At 45.3% G+C, this 16,377-nt stretch overlaps 1 protein-coding gene across 1 annotated transcript in view; it reads left to right on the top strand.

Moving 5' to 3' along the window:
• Positions 1–16,377, top strand: part of ca8 (carbonic anhydrase VIII) — a 55,400-nt gene that overhangs the window by 24,790 nt on the left and 14,233 nt on the right. The gene's annotated exons all lie outside the window — the stretch shown is intronic.

Below are 16,377 nucleotides of genomic sequence, written 5' to 3'. Positions count from 1 at the left end.
CCGATCATCAGTAAAGTGATGGAAGGGGTCATCAATAGTGTTAGGAAGTTGCACTTACTTAGCAATAACTTGCTTACTGACACAATTTGTGTTCTACCAGGGTCACTCAGTTCCTGAGCTCATTACAGCCTTGGTGCACACATGGACAAAAGAGCTCAACGCCTGAGGTGAGTGACTGCCCTTGATATCAAGGCAAGGTAGTATTTGATTATCACATCAAGAAGCCCTAGCAAAACTGGAGTCAATGGGAATGAGAGGTGAATTTATTGAAACACATAGGATTCTTCAGGGGTTTGACGGGGTAAGTGTTGCGAGGATATTTCCTCTCATGGGACTGTATAGGACCAGAGGGCATTGTCTCAGAATAAAGGGGCACCAATTTATGATGAGATAAGGAGGAATTTCTTCTGAGGGTTGAGAGGCTTTGGAACTCCTTGCCATGGAGAGCTGTGGGGGGTGCTGAGTCCTTGTGGATATTTAATGTTGAGATAGATTTTTGATCAATAAGGGAATCAAGGGTCATGGGGAAAGGGCAGGGAAGTGAATGTGAGGAGTGTCAGATCAGCTATGATCCTATTGAATAGTAGAGTAGGCTTGAGGCTGAATGCCATTGGATTCACTGTTCAAAATCTATAAACACATGTAATTCCAGCTTTATGATTTCAGTATTGGTTTACATGAGTGATGTAAATCACCAACGTCCTCTGTTAAGATTTCCCCTACAAACCTCTCAAACCTTATGGTTTGAATCACAGCTGGCACAAAGATGATTGTGGTGATTGGAGGTCAATCATCTCAGCTCCAGGACATCACTGCAGGAGTTCTTCAGGGTAATGTCCTAAGTCCAACCATCTTCAGCTTCTTTATGAATGACCTTCCTTTCATCATAAAGTCAGAAGTGGGGATGTTTGTTTCGTGACTCCTCATATACTGAAGCAGTCCATGTCCAAATGCAGCAAGACTTAGACAATATTCAGGCTTGAGCTGATGAAGTGACAAGTAACATTTGTACCATACAAGTGCCAGGCAATGACCATCACCAACAAGAAAGGATCCACCACCTCTTGAAATTCAATGGCATTAGAATTGCTGAATCCCCCAATTTCAACATCCTAGGTTTACCATTGACCAGAAATTGAACTGGACTAGCTATATAAATGCTAAGGCCAGGAATTCTGCAGCCAGTAAATCTCCTCCTGACTCCCTAAAGCCTGTCTACAAGTTACAAGTCAGGGGTGTAATGGAATACTCTACACTTATCTGGATGAGTCCAGCTTCAAAAAGTTTGACACTATCCAGGACAAACAACCCGCTTGATTGCTACCCTTTCCACAAACATTCAATCCTCCACCACTGATGTAGTGTCAGCCGTGTACCATCTACAAGATGCACTGCAAGAACTCACTAAGGTTCCTTAGGCAGCACCTTTCAAACCCATAACCACTACCATCTAGAAGCACAAGAACAGCAGATGCCTGGGAACACCACAGCCTGGAGATTCCTCCTGCAAGTCACTCACCACCCTGACTTGGAACTATGTTGCTGGATCGAAATCCTGGAACACCCTCCCTAACAGCACTGTGGTTCTACCTATGCCCTGGAATGCAGCAGTTTGAGAAGGTAGCTCATCTTAAGGGCAACTAGAAATGGACAATAAATACTGGTTTAGCCAAGACACCCACATTCCATTAATTTTTAAAGTGCTGGGGAAATGGCTGTGGGAGTGGGGGGTCCACTATGCTTCCAGTGATCCTTCAGGTTGTGCTTAAGTTGCAAGAGCTTCGCACTGACTCCCCAGTTTGGTAATGGAAGGTGATTATTGCAGGATATTGTTCATTCGTGTATCTGATCAGTTTTTCCACTGATGAGAGAGTGCAGAATGGTTGACTTTTGTCATGACTCCCATGTAACTGAGGAGGAGAAGGACCCATCGCTGCCAGGAAGAGCAAAGGGGAAGAGCATTGCTCCAAAGAACATGGTCCCATGAAAATCCAGAAGCTGAGGAGGAAAGACCCATTCCATGGAAGTATTCTACGTGACTTAGTGTACTGAAAGCTCCTCTCATACTTGAAGGTGAGCGAGAGACAGCGTTATAGACTCCTTTGCTCGTTGAGATGTTGCGGCTCACATCTGCCAAATTTTTGCAGTATCTGTCGCTGCACAACCTGGTAGGCCATCTGCCAGTGGCTCTAAAGGTGACCATTCACTGGGGACCTCTGCTGAATATCACAATCCATTGTTCATAAATGCATCTGATAGGTCACTGCACTATTCAGCAAGGCACACAATTCCTGCAGGGTGAACTGGACATAAGCGAGCCAGACTGTCAGAACAGTGAGATTTGCAACAATCTCCAGCTGCATAAGTATGCCATGACAATCCATCAATAGAAAAGGCTTCCACTCGCTCTCAATATGCAGCTGCCCTGTGATCACCAAAAGCAGATTATGCAGGTCTGTGCAAGATACCCTGGCAGCTCGTATGACTTGCATCTTTTGAATCACTTGCAGAGGGTTCTGGGCTGGTTCATGGGTGATTAAGGCCACCCCCAAAAAATGCCTGTTTGGCAACCAAAGTGCTTCAGAGGAGAGGTACAATGCAGCTTATTCTGCAACATACTACTTGATTTGAGCAGACCATCGGCACATTGAAGATGTGTTTCTGATCTCTGAACTGGTCAGGTGGTGCTCTCCAGTAGCCTTCCCAGAGGGTGTCTTGCATCACTCTGGTTTGCTGTGCTCCACACAACCTGGTGCTCCAAGAGGAAATAAGTTGCCAGATGAAGAAGCTGCACATCTGAGGAGGATGTCAAAAGGGTTGAGCTTGATGAGGATGTTGACGCCCCACAGGAAGAGGCCATAGCCTGGGCCAGATGTAGCAGACATGTCTGAGGACTTTTGGGAGCAGTGAAGATGATCTTCTATGAATCTCTTTCTTCTGTGCCCTCCATGCAGGTTCAACAATAACACCTTTTGCTATCCACCTTTTGTTTGCTAGAACATCAATCTTCTAATGATTAGTCACAATTTTGCATGACAAAGACTGCCTAGCCTTCCAAGAATGAGGCTAAAGGAGCATGTGGTGATTCTGGAATTCACCAGTGTTTTCTGTAAAATAAGTCACCAAGTCTTTTCAAGCATTGTGCCAACATTTCCTGGCTATGGCCTCCTTCAAGAGGCAGGAGCAGTGCTACGCACCTCAGTGCACTCAGAGTATGCTTGGAGTGTTGCACGGCACCTTGGGAGGATAATCTGAATCCAGCTGTGGCATCTGTCCACAGGCCATCCGTCATGCAAGAATAATGTTTTGGCCTCATAGCCCCCAGCATGAGATTGTTCTTTCGGATGTATCCTCAGTCCTGGATGCAAACCTGTGAGGCAGGTCTGAAGCTTTAGCAGCAACATCATCTGATTATTGACCAAACACTCATGACTCAGCCTTCATCTGGAACTTCCCAAGTACGTGTCCAGCATTGCCTTGGCATCTGTGAGTGAGGTGACCACATCAATCTTAACGCAGCATTTAAACATTACTTAGTAACTTCATTGATAAAATTCACACCATATGTGCTGGACCTTCACTTGATTCCCATTTGAGGCCTCATTTCATTCCAGCATTTTAAGATGTACATGAAGCCTGGGACGTTAGAACTGTCATAATCAGAACCACATCAATGCCCTTTTTGGAGAGCTGACTCAGGGATTCTAACAAACCATTGCTAGCCAGATCTTCTGGTGTAAGTCAGCATCGTCCCATTTAATAGGCCAGTATCATGAGGCTAGATACACACACACACACACACACACACCCCCCCCTCTAATCTTGCAAAGTCATGGTCATCTGATAGACATTTTGAGAGTCACCAGGTGCTAGTTAGGCCCATCGTTCTGCATAATGAGGGTGGAGTGCGAACTGTTATAGAGGTGATGTCTAGTTGCACATGTGGTTACTATGTCATGCTACAAGCCACCAAGAAGGGCTTAGGACCCCGACTATTACTTGAAATGTAGCCCACACCAAGTCTGACAGACATTACATGGAGGTCACTGAATAGTGCACCAAGTTAGATTGACTCCAATCCAGGTCACCATTATAACCTTAAGATCCATATAGACCAATCCTTGGTGTCAAAAGCATCGGGAAAATAAACAAAACTGCGCAATCTATACTCCTGAAATCATAAGATATGATCCTCTTACGCATGTTAAGTAGAGCAATGTTGATGGAGCAATTGGGTTTGTTCATGTTGCTGCAGTGGACATAAAGGCAGCTCACTGCTAAACACTATAGGCCTGAACAACATGATGGGAGATAAATGAGGAGCGGGTGACATCTGTTATGTTTGTATGACCTTGGGAGTATTGCATCAAAGAAGAAGCATTCACTGGATGAGAGTTTTCGAAAAGCTAACTATTTACAGATGTGCAAGTGACTGAACACCTATGCTACCATTGTGTTCTCCAGTATTTATTTATTTTTCTTACACAACTGCTACGTCTGAATGCATCCCCAACGTCCCCAGCAGAGGTGGAGGTAGCCTGATTGCTGTTATGCCCCGTTGTCTGCGATGACCTTGGCGGGCATCTTCTGGAGGGCTAAGATGCGAAGACCTTGGACTACTTTGGGTCACCTGCTGTGGGGCAGGTGCACACTCCTCGGCTTGAGGTGCTGGGGCTACAGGTAAAGAGGACTTGGGGCGGCTAGGAAGTCCTGGATGGATTTCCTGAGCCTATCGGTTAATGATCCTCTTCTGAGTCCTTGAGGAGAAGGGGCTCCTGGAAGGAGATTGAGGTGTCACGTTCTCCCCTCACATGGCCACTGATAGATCCCACTCATGTTTATAGCAATGTGTGCAGGTCAGAGCACTTGTCTGGCAGGAACTGAATAGGGTAGATTCAGAAAGAATATTCCCAATGGTGGGGGAGTCCAAAACTGGGAGCCATAGCTTGAGGAAAAAGGGAAAATGTTTTAGAACTGAGGTGAGGAGAAATTTCTTCAGAGGGTGGTAAATGTGTGGAATTGACTACCACAGAATGTAGTTGAGGCTAAAATGATGTCTGATTTCAAGAAGAAATTAGACATCAGTCCAGGGGCAAAAAGGGTCAAGAGGTATGGGTGGGGGAAGGGGGGGGATCAGGATATTGAATTCGATGATCAGCCATGATCAAAATGAATGACGGAACAGGGTCGAATGGCCTACTCCTGCTTCCTATTCGATGTTTCTATTCTGCTGGGTCAGGGTCTCCATGGTAGATGGCTCCCAACATAAGAACTAGGAGCAGGAGTAGGCCATCTGGGCCCTTGAGCCTGCTCCGCCATTCAATAAGATCATGGCTGATCTTTTTGTGGACTCAACTCCATTGCCCACCCGCTCACCATAACCCTTAATTCCTTTACTGTTCAAAAATTTATCTATCCTTGCCTTAAAAACATTCAATGAGGTAGCCTCAACTGCTCCACTGAACAGGGAATTCCACAGATTCACAACCCTTTGTGTGAAGAAGTTCCTTCTCAACTCGGTCCTAAACTTGCTTCCTCTTTATTTTGAGGCTATGCCCCTAGTTCTAGTTTCACCCGCCAGTGGAAACAACTTCCCTGCTTTTATCTTATCTACTCCCTTCATAATCTTATATGTTTCTATAAGATCTCCCCTCATTCTTCTGAATTCCAATGAGTATAGTCCCAGTCTACTCAGTCTCTCCTCATAAGCCAACCCTGTCAACTCCGGAATCAACCTAGTGAATCTCCTCTGCACCCCCTCCAGTGCCAGTATATCCTTTCTCAAGTAAGGAGACCAAAACTGTACACAGTACTCCAGGTGTGGCCTCACCAGCACCTTACACAGCTGCAACATAACCACGTTGTTTTTAAACTCCATCCCTCTAGCAATAAAGAACAAAATTCCATTTGCCTTCTTAATGACCTGCTGCACCTGCAAACTAACTCCTTGAGATTCCTGCACAAGGCCACCCAGGTCCCTCTGCACAGCACCATACTGTGATTTTTTTACTATTTAAATAATGGTCCATTTTGCTGTTATTCCTACCAAGGTCAATCAGTGACCTCCTATCTGACAGCATGTTTGTGTCACAACATCAGACTCCTCCATCAATTCTAATCTGGTAATGGCCTCTGACAACCCTGCCTGCTATACCCCTGCCTGGGAATGTAAATGTAACAGATGGCCCTAATGCGGTTGTGGTGGGGGAGCTTTGTGTGTGCTGATTGCGTAGGCTTGTCAGACTCAGCAGGAACCTGGCCTCCAGCAGTCCTCGAGTGCCAGTGACCTTGGCTGTTCCTGCTTCTGCCTACTGTGCTGTACTCACCAGATGGTGACCCTAAGCTTGTTGTAAAACTAGGCTCCACTGAGATGTGTTTCTGAGCTGGTGGAGGGCGCAGATGAATTCGGTGATGGCTGACGTCTAGTGGGTCCTCAGGATCCTCATCTGATGTGGTCTGGGGCTGATAGGCTGGCTGGTTTCTTGCTGGTGGAGAGAAGAGATAATTACTGATTGGCTGGATAATCACTTATATTTGAAGAGCTTCCATTTTTTTGAAGGGTGCGCGAAAACGAATGGCTTGTTGGGAGATGCTGATCTTGCCTTCAGCACAGGAGTGGTCTTTGCCAGCTAGCTTTGCCACCTGCTATACCAGGGGTATAGCAGGTGATTCCTCAGGTGAATGGCCTGAGCTTTTCAGTATCCTCCCTCTTGCCTGGGATCTCTACTTGGTGTTGTGGGCGATCTTGTCCTGCATAAAGATAGATGATAGATTGCGAACAGAACGGCTGTCAAAGGAGGTGATAAGCGTGCATGCCTTTTGTGTGCAAAAGCAAGCTGGAATCTGAAACGCAAACACAAAATGCTGGAAAATTTCAGCAGGCCTGCCAGCATCTCTGGGGAGAAAATAGAGTTAACATTTTGAGTCTGGGTGACCCATTGTTAGAACTGAAGACAAAGAAAATGGGACGAGATTTATACTGTAAGGGTGAAGGCAGTATGGGAGGGGGGTGGTTTGATAAAGATTTCATAGACAAAAAAACAAAGGGTGGTGATAAAGGCTGAGAAGCGTACTAATAGCATTTCATTAATAGATTAGAATGTGTAAGTGGCAGAACAAAGGTAAGCTGAGTGTCAATTGATGACCTAGGAAATGTAACAGAAGGTCCTAATGCGATTGTGGTGGGGGAGCTTTGTGTGGGCTGATTGAATCTATAACAGCTTAAGACGTGACTTGTGCAGGATGTGACAAGAAATGAAGATGTAAAAATATTTGAGAGAATCAGTGATGTCCCTTGTACTGTGGTGTGAAATATCCTTGTAAACTGTACCCCTGTGAATACCTGATGGCGTTGAGAGTGAGGAGAAGATTAACATACCCTGGTGGAGTGGATGAGATAATTAATCATCCTGCCTTAGAGCGTGGTCTTCTTCTGAGGTCTGCAAGCACTGACCACATTGGTGGCTTCCTCCCAAACAATGGGATCTCTGGCTCCCAATGCGAGGGCAAAGGACCTCCCCTGGTCCTTGACAAATACATGAATAGGATGGGAAGAGAGGGATATAGTCCCCGGAAGGGTAGGGGGTTTTGGTTAAGTCAGGCAGCATGGTTGGTGCAGGCTTGGAGGGCCAAGTCACCCAAGCACAACGCAACGCCATCCGCGCTCTCAAGACCAACCGTAACATTGTAATCAAACCAGCAGACAAAGGAAGGGCCACTGTCATACTGAACAGAAAGGATGACTGCAAAGAAGTGTACCGACAATTGAACAATGAGGAACACTACAGACAGTTACCTGCAGATCCGACCAAAGAACACACCCATCAACTCAACAGACTGGTCAAAACCTTTGACCCGGACCTTCAGAGCACCCTCCATGCTCTCTTCCCACGTACTCCCTGCGTTGGAGATCTCCACGGCCTCCCGAAGATATACAAGGCCAACATACCCGGCCGTCCCATCGTATCAGGCAATGGGACCCTGTGTGAGAACTTCTCTTGCTCCGTCGAGGGCATCCTGAAACCCATTGTACAAAGAATCCCCAGCTTCTGTCGCGACACTACGGACTTCCTACAGAAACTCAGCACACATGGAGCAGTTGAACCAGGAGCACTCCTCGTCACAATGGATGTCTCGGCACTCTATATCAGCATCCCCAATGACGATGGCATTGCTGCAACTGCCTCAGTACTCAACGCGGACAACTGCCAATCTCCAGATGCAATTCTACAACTCATCTGCTTAATCCTGGACCACAATGTCTTCACCTTCCACAACCAGTTCTTCATCCTGACGCACGGAACAACCATGTGGACCAAATTCGCACCTCAATATGCCAACATCTTTATGCACAGGTTTGAACAAGACCTCTTCACTGCACAGGACCTTCAACCGACGCTATACAACTAGACACATCGATGACATTTTCTTCCTTTGGACTCATGGCGAACAATCACTGAAACAACTATATGATGACATCAACAAGTTCCATCCCAGCATCAGACTCACCATGGACTACCCTCCGGAATCGGTTGCGTTCTTGGGCACACGCATCTTTATCAAGGACGGTCACCTCAGCATTTCACTGTACCGCAAGCCCATGGATAACCTCACGATGCTCCACTTCTCCAGCTTCCACCCTAAACACGTTAAAGAAGCCATCCCCGATGGACAAGCCCTCCGTACACCACAGGATCTGCTCAGATGAGGAGAATCGCAACAGACGCTGAAAGACACCCTCATAAGAACAGGATATGGCGCTCGACTCATCGATTGACAGTTCCGACGTGCCACAGCGAAAAACCGCAACGAACTCCTCAAAAGACAAACACGCAACACGGCGGACAGAGTACCCTTCGTTGTCCAGTACTTCCCCAGAGCGGAGAAGATACGACATCTTCTCCGGAGCCTTCAACATGTCATTGATGAAGATGAACGTCTCGCCCAAGCCATCCCCACACCCCCACTTCTTGCCTTCAAACAACTGCACAACCTCAAACCATTGTCCGCAGCAAACTGCCCAGTCTTCAGGAGAACAGTGACCACGACACCCCACAACCCTGCCACAGCAACCTCTGCAAGACATGTCAGATCATCGACGCGGATGCCATCATCTCGCACGAGAACACCATCTACCAGGTACACGGTACCTACTCTTGCAACTCGGCCAATGTTGTCTACCTGATACGCTGCAGGAAAGGATGTCCTGGGGCATGGTACATTGGGGAGACCATGCAGACGCTACGACAATGGATGAATGAACACCGCTCGACAATCACCAGGCAAGAGTGTTCCCTTCCAGTTGGGGAAAACCTCAGAAGTAACGGGCATTCGGCCTCTGATTTTTGGGTAAGCGTTCTCCAAGGTGGCCTTCACGACACACGACAACGCAGAATCGCTGAGCAGAAACTGATAGCCAAGTTCCGCACACATGTACAGCCTCAACCAGGATCTTGGGTTCATGTCACACTATCTGTAACCCCTCATGACTTGCCTGGGCTTGCAAAATCTCACTAACTGTCCTGGCTGGAGACAATACACGCCTCTTTAATTTGTGCTTAACCCTCTCTCCACTCTCATTGTCTGTACATTTAAGACTTGATCACCTGTAAAGACTCGCATTCCAACCATTATCTTGTAAATTGAGTTTGTGTCTATAGATGCCCTGTTTGTCAACACAACTCCTACTCATCTGATAAAGGGGCAGTGCTCCGAAAGCTTGTGCTGCCAAATTAACCTGTTGGACTTTAACCTGGTGTAGTGAGACTTCTTAGCTTGACTGCAAGGCAGTGCTGCCAGGCATTTGTTGCTAAACTTCAGCACAGCGATTGTCTCCTTTTGGGTCCATCACATCCTGGGCTGCAGAAAGTGAATGTGCTGTTTAAATATGGTGCCCGGAACTACAACGCAATGGTACGACAGATGAACTGCAGACTGCCCTTGCCACGAGATATGACATTGCTCGTTTGTGCATTTGGGGCGAATGGGATCAAAGGTTATGTGGAAAAGCAGGATTAGGCTATTGAGTTGGATGATCAGCCATGATCGTAATGAACAGTGGAGCAGGCTTGAAGGGCTAAACGGCTGCCTCTTCTATGTTTTTATGTTTGTATGTAATGAGTGAAGCGTGGACCATCTGGCTTGGCAACCTAACCTACCAGCCTGTGGGTGGGTGCTAGGCTGGCTGACTCTGCCGCTTACACACGCACATGCAGGGGCTTGACAGGACGGATGTTCCCCTTGTGGGGAAAAACTAGAACCCGGGGACAGAATCTAAAAATATGTTTCCCTTTCAAGACTGCGGTGAGGAGGCGTTTTTCCCTGCGGATCGTGACTCTGTGGAAAACTTCCACAAAGTGTGGTGGAGGTAGGGTGATTGAAAGTTTTTTAAGCCTAATTTAGTTTCTTGTTTGTCAAGGGAGTCTAAAGGTATAGGGATAGGAAGGAAAGTAGAATTGAAGCCACAATCTGATCATTTTGAATAGGAGAATAGGGGCTGAAGGGTCTTCTCCTGTTCAAGGCTGAGTTAGATTTTTGATTGACAAAGGAGTTGAGAGTTTGGGAGGTCGTCGGGTGGGTGAGGCTGCATTCTGATCAGTCGTGATCTTATTGAATGGCAGAGCAAGATGGAGATGCCGAATGGCTTATTCTTTCGAATTGTTGTGTTTTTCACTGGTGGGTATATGAATCAAGGAATTGGCCATTCCAGGCGCTATTGAAAATAACGGACACAAATTATTTTTGGTAGTGAAGGAGGAGTAACTGAGAGCGCAGTGGTCTGAGTAAGCTATTGCGTATCAACTGTAGCTCTTTTGGCAGTGCACTTGCTTCTGAATTAAGGGTGTTCAAGTTCCACTCCAGAGTTTGAGCGTGAAAATCAAGATTGATACTCCAGTGCAGTACTGAGGGAGCATTGCACTGTTGGAGGTGCTGTCTTTTGGATGAAATGTTAAACCAAGGCCCCACCTTCTTTCTTGGGTAGATATGAAAGATTCCCATGGCATTATTTGGAAGAAGAGTGGGGGCGTTAGCCCAGCCAATATTTATCTCCTGACAAAACAGATTATCACGTGCTGTTTTTGACTGCAAATTAGCTGCCTTGTTTCCTAAATTACAACAGTGACTGCTCATCAAAGGGCCTCATTGGCTGTAAATTGCTTTTGAGCTGTCCAGTGGTCATGAAAATGGTGTTTCAATCCAATTTATTAAAGAAATACTTGCATAAAAGAGCAATTGTGATTTTTTTTTTTAACTGAGTGGATTTGCGCTAGATTATTGGAGTGTCAAATAATGTTGGCTCAGTAAGTAGGCTTCCTTATAAGGAATGGACAAGAAGTGAAGGATACATTACAGCTGCTAGTGATCAAAAGACATGGGCAAATGCGGAAAACCCTAAAGAAAATAGTTTCTCTATCATATATAATTTACCACTGTATCTTTATTGTGTTCCCAGCACATGTTTTTGGAATCGAAGTTTCCTCTTTGCTGATATCAAAGGTTCTAAGTGAAATAGTCTCTATTCTCTATTTGGCATTCTGAAAGGGGTAATGAGGAAATGGAAATGTGCAGTATGAAGTTGGAAGTTTTTACAAGTGGGACACAATGGGAGGGGAATTTATGCTGTAATGAATGCTGATGGTGGTTGAAAGGTGTTGAAACTGTTCTACTCATTGGCATGCAACTAAGTGAACATAGAGCAATTAAAAGTAGGCTATGGGGTAAATTTTCCAGTCCCGCCCCCTCAGAAACAGTTGCAGGCGGGCTGGAAAATTTGACAGACCATTGAAAGGTCGGTTGATCTTGAGCAAGAATTTCCAATCTCTGGGTGGGTGGGACCAGAAAATCTTGCCCATGTCTATCTTTGTAGTCGGTTAAAGAGCTTGCATCTGTACGCTATTCCTGCATACAAAACATTTTCCATTCATTTTTGTTCTCACTTTTGGCTAGTTTTTTCCATTTACAAATTCCTATGTTTACACTTGTAATGGAAACTGCCTACGAAAGCATATAACATACTAATTAGTATGTCCTGGTGTTGGTAGTAATACCTCTTTGAGAACTCCTCCACCTGGACTGCAAGTTGAGAGCTGGCTCTTCAGTTAACTCTGCTTTTGGTCTTCCTTGTCACCTGATTCTGCTCACCTTGGTGAATCCTCCAGTGGAATCCCTTGTTTCACTTGCAATGCTAATTTTTGTGGTCAGCTGTTCATCATGGAACCCCTACAGTGCAGAAAGAGGCCATTCAGCCCACCGAGCCTGCACCAACAACAATCTCACCCATGGCCTATCCCCGTAACCCCATGTATATACCCTGCTAATCCCCCTGACAAAGGGGGGGAATTTAGCATGACCAGTTCACCTAACCTTCAAATCTTTTGGAGAGTGTGAAGAAACCGGAGCACTCGGAGCAAATCGAAGCAGACATGGGGAGAACATACAAACTTCACACAGTCACCCAAGGCTGGAATTGAACCCAGGTCCCTGGAGCTGTGAGGCAGCAGTGCTTACCGCCGTGATAGTCTAGTGCTAAACAGGGCAGAGAAATGATCTTCATTTAAAAAGAGACTTCTGTGCAGCACTAATTAATTGAGATAAGTTCCAAAATGTGTTAGCTGGCATGGTAAAGTTTGCAATGGATGTGGAGTTCTCATGCATGATGTTGATGCCCTGTATTAACCATGGAGCATGTGAGCATGTGACCATTGTGCTAGGCAGAGTAAGGATGAGTAAAGGTGTATTGCTGTCGAGGTTTTTGTCATTGGCCTGTTTAGTGCCAATGTCTAAGTTTTCTGCCTTTTAAATGAGAAAGACAGTGAGCTAAGGGTTAGGAGTTGGATTTTTGGACTTCAAATCTTCATGAGTCTATGAGAGGAATCTTACCAAAAAATGGTAGTGTGTTGTTTCCGACGAGAAAACCGGAGTGTTTCTCTCCAGAGAAACATCGGTTTTCTCTCCAGGTCTTGGGACACTCTACCCAAAGGGGGCATGTTTCATGCCGTCATGCAGGGGAGCGGGGCTTAAACACAGCCTGGCTGCACTGAGATCGGGATGCCATCTTTAAAGGGCGTCCTGATCAGAACAGGAATAAACCCACACCACCCCAGCTCGCCATGGAGGTCTCGGGCTCCCCTTCCTACAACCCCACTGCCCCCCCCACCACCCCCGCCCTGATCTGAGTCAGCACTTCTCTGCCTGGCTATGTCCCTCTCTCCCTCGTACTATACTTTCCTTTAAGCTCCTGGGGAGACCCGAAGGACAGGTTCATGTCTAGGTGAACCTGTTGTAAACCTCGCTGATGTCACGTCAGTGCGGTGTCAATATATGGCAGGGGTCGATATCTGGCAAGGGACGTGCTAATGATATTAAAATTTATTGAAATACATGTAAAGGCCCATAATGGGCGTGAACTTGATGATGTCTCCAGCAAAGGGGAGCTGGGGGGGGGGGGGGATCAGGATCTTGCTGGCGAGATCTGCGACTTCTGGATCTTGAGCCCCCTCTGGCATGTGCATGGATAATGAGTGTGGGCTCACGATTGCCCCCTATGTGTACATGCTGACAAGAATGGATTTTGGTGTGCATGATCACCAAATGTGGCCAAGGGAGAAAATTGTTGAGGATAGTAGCAGTTGTTGAAGTTGAGCGTAGGCAGAAAGGAGGTGGAATGAATTTTTCTCTGACCTATTAAGTCTCACAACACCAGGTTCAAGTCCAACAGGTTTATTTGGTATCATGAATTTTCGGAGCGCGGTTCCTTCATCAGGTGAGTGGCCACTCACCTGATGAAGGAATAGCGCTCCGAAAGCTCGTGATACCAAATAAACCTGTTGGACTTGAACCTGGTGTTGTGAGACTCTTTACTGTACCCACCCAAGTCCAATGCCGGCATCTCCACATCATCTCTGACCTATGACTAGCAAGTCATTGGAAGTGGAGAGGGGAAATAGTGAATGTGCAAGAGGTAAAGAATGGAGCCTCACAGGGCTGGGCATGAAGGATGAGGAATATAAAGGGCTGCCTTGCTTTTGTGCATGTTTGGTGAAATTATTATATTACTTTCTGTTCCTCAGTCTTGTTTTGGAGAAAGTGCTGCTCAAATTCATAAATGTGCCACCTCTTGTCATACCTATTCATCAAACTAAAGGTATATGTTTATTCTCCTGAATCATGCGGCTATATCTAACCCATGATGATTGACTAGTCAATCATCAGCATCCATTGCTCCAAGGCCTTGCTCCAATTAGCCTATTTGTTTTGTTTAATTACTTTAAAATTTTGAACGTTGGAACTGGCGTTTGCTAGTCACATGACAGTTACTAGAATTACAGACACCTTGGAGACCCTTCACGAATCCCTGGGGGTCTGCAGACCCCAGTTTGGGAACCCCTGCCATGGGGAATACGCTGTTGGGCAGTGGTTCCCAACCTTTTCAGTAATACGGCACACTTCAATGAGACAAATAATTCCACAGTACACTTTTTTTCAGCTGAACTGATTTTGGAGCAAGGCCTTGGAGCAATGGATGCTGATAGGTTGACTAGTCAATCATCATGGGTTACATCTAGCCGCATGATTCAGGAGAATAAACATATACCTTTAGTTTGATGAATAGGTATGACAAGAGGTGGCACATTTATGAATTTGAGCAGCACTTTCTCCAAAACAAGACTGAGGAACAGAAGGTAATATAATGATTTCACCAAACATGCACGAAAGCAAGGCAGCCCTTTACATTGGTTATGAGTAATATAGTAGCCTATGCTCGTGACTCTTATGCTGCAGTGCCAACTGCAGAAGTACTAGTTGTCTGAGATGCTTTCAAATATCTTACGGTGGTGAAAGCTGCTATGGAAATGCAAAATAGTTCTTTTGTTTATAATACAACATTTCTCTCTTTGCATGTGTATGTACAGATATACATGCACACAAGTGCATTCACAATATCCCCACACATACACCTCAAATATATAAAACACCCACATAAACCAACACATTTTTATATATGTGTGTGTAAAAATGCAAAAGCATTCTCAATATCTGCACATGCACAGGTGAGTGCACACACATGTACGTGTGTGTATGACTGCAACACACAGGCTAAGTTCACCTCAAAGTCACTAATGGCCTACATGCAGTTCCTGTATCAAAAGGAAGTGAAATGAGGAACTAACTCTCTCTCTTCCATATCATCATCATCATAGTAAAAAACAATCTGTACTCCACTTCGTGCAACATCCACAACACCCTTCATTTATTAAAATACACTTGGCTTGTAACAGACATGGAATAGGTTGACATCATACACCTCACACTGTTCTATGTTCTGCAATTATCACTGAAATGGAATTGATTCCACTTTTGCACATTCCTACTTAGGGCTGGTACAGTAAGGTTTTTTGCCCCACATTGATTATTGATTCAATTGAGCCGTCAACTTCTCTGCCAGATTTTTTTATGAAAGCAAATTAATGCTATGATCAACCTATTTGGTAGAAACGTAAAATAACACTTTGAAAAAAATCATAGTTATTACCTCATTTGCCTGCAAAATTGTTCAGAAAAGTGCATAACATATTCACAGCTCAACCAATTACATTGATCAGCGGGCAGCCAAAAGTAGGAACCATAGGCTGATGAGAATTAAATATTTGTCACTGGAAAATCAGTTGAAGAATTGGAAATAAAAAAAATTAGTGGAGCCAGGAACTATTATGTGGGGCGGGGTAGCGGTTGTTGGGAAGAAAACTGATTTTTGCAGCATTTGAGTGGCATCCACAGCAGGAGCAGAGTGGTTGCTGAGAGAAATGGTTGGAGCTTGTTGAGTAGCTCAGTGCAAGAGTATGTGCATAGGAGTGCCAGCGGTGGCAAACTTATACCCTTCTCATGTCTGCGGCACAGCAATTGGAACCCACTGCTCTAGAGAACTGCTATTCTCCATGCACAATCCTGAATATAGTACAATTACACTAACAGCCAATTTGAGATTATCAGTTGAGTTCCCAATGTGACACTTGGGCTTTTTAGAAGCTACATGTATTTATAGGCAGGGCCCTGTCCAATGCAAACAAAAATATGTCCAGATATTTTGCCTTTTTCAACTAAAGGAAAACATGGACAGTCATTCCCTGGTGCATACCCCATGGCAAAACCTTGACCAATCAGAGTTGATTTTCCTCTTTTGAATTTAAACAAAAGCTTGGGGTTGAATATTCCATGGTGTATTCTTCACGGCAATGCCTTGACCAGAGTCCACATGCCAACTAATCAGCACCCTTTTCTCATGCAATATAAATTGCTGTCCCCTTTGAAATTTGGTATTCTTGTATCTGTTTTAAGATGAAAAGCTTCAACAGCACGTCTTTTTATCAGCAATTCTAC

This window comes from Mustelus asterias, chromosome 7 (genome assembly GCF_964213995.1).
Source record: "Mustelus asterias chromosome 7, sMusAst1.hap1.1, whole genome shotgun sequence".
In the NCBI taxonomy this organism is placed as follows: Eukaryota; Metazoa; Chordata; class Chondrichthyes; order Carcharhiniformes; family Triakidae; genus Mustelus; species Mustelus asterias.
Note: the sequence above shows the minus strand (reverse complement) of the source record. Positions and strands in the feature narration are given on the sequence as shown.